We start from the raw sequence: 1,294 nt of genomic DNA, 5'->3' as shown, positions 1-1,294 counted from the left end.
TTTTCATGATTTTGACAGGACATGGCATGAATGACAAGCGCGTCACCCGGGCCATTTCTCTGTGCAAGAGAATTGTTAGCTGTTTTTCATATAGCTGGAAGAAAAGGAGACATCTTGCTGAGATCCAGATTCAGCTGGGTCTGCCAAGTCACCAACTCATAAAAGAGTCTGCCACATGCTGGGGATCGAGGCACCAGATGATAGAGCGAGTCCTGGAGCAGGAAGGAGCACTGGCCAAAGTCCTGTCTAATGACAAAAAGACCAGGCACCTTGTCCCTACCTGGCAGGACTTAGAGGTCCTAGAAGCAGTCCAAAAGGTCCTGAAACCTCTCCAGGACTTTACTGATGCTTTGTCAGGTGAGGAGTACGTCACTCTATCATATGTGAAACCTGTGCTGCACCTTTTTAATGAAAGTCTCCTGGCATGTGAAGAGGGCGATAGCGAGCTTTGTAAATCGATCAAGACCAGCATTGTTGAGTACCTAAACAGCAAGTATTCTGACCCTGCCACTACTGACCTATTGGAGATGGCTTCATTTGTGGATCCACGGTTCAGGGCCACCTACATCCCAAGTGAAAAAGTTGATGCATAGAAACACAGAGCTATCTTGGAGGTGGAGACGCTACTGGCTGATCAGCCGCCTTACCTACGTGTGCCCACTGTTCCTGAGCCTGCAGCTGGAGAAGCTGCAGTAGCACCAAAAGCTAAGACACTGGCAAGCTTCTTCAAGCAGCGCACAGCCACTACCACTACACCAACCAAGAGGGGGGCTATTGAAAATGAACTGTCCAGTTACTTGCAGTCACCAAGTGTGGAGAGTGACACTGATCCCCTTCAGTGGTGGAGGGATCATGAAGTTGTCTTTCCAGCTCTGAGCCACCTAGCAAAAAAGTATCTCTTGGTACCAGCTACCAGTTCACCCTCTGAACGTGTTTTCAGCTGCAGTGGCAATATTGTGACCTGTCACAGAGCATCTCTGAAGCCGGATGCAGTTGACAGGCTGGTGTTTCTTGCACAAAATCTCTAAAAGGAGAAGGACACGCTTGTCTGTCTTCTAATGTCTACCTCAAGACAGCATTACAGTTTATCAAAGTAAAAAAAGAGGGTGAAAATGTTTATTGAGTTGATAGTCTGTTTCTTGTGCAAATGGTTGAGACTGTTCAGATATGAAATTGAGTTAACAAAAAGGAATAGGTAATCAAGTTGATATTTAAAAGAAATGTTATTAAACTGAGCACTTTATTTTGTTCTTTTATATATAAATGCTGCCCTTACTAGGGTTTGTCATATTTT

The sequence above is a fragment of the Etheostoma cragini genome, chromosome 14 (genome assembly GCF_013103735.1).
Source record: "Etheostoma cragini isolate CJK2018 chromosome 14, CSU_Ecrag_1.0, whole genome shotgun sequence".
Lineage (NCBI taxonomy): Eukaryota > Metazoa > Chordata > Actinopteri > Perciformes > Percidae > Etheostoma > Etheostoma cragini.
The sequence above is the reverse complement of the archived record's forward strand: the minus strand, read 5'-3'. Positions refer to the sequence as shown.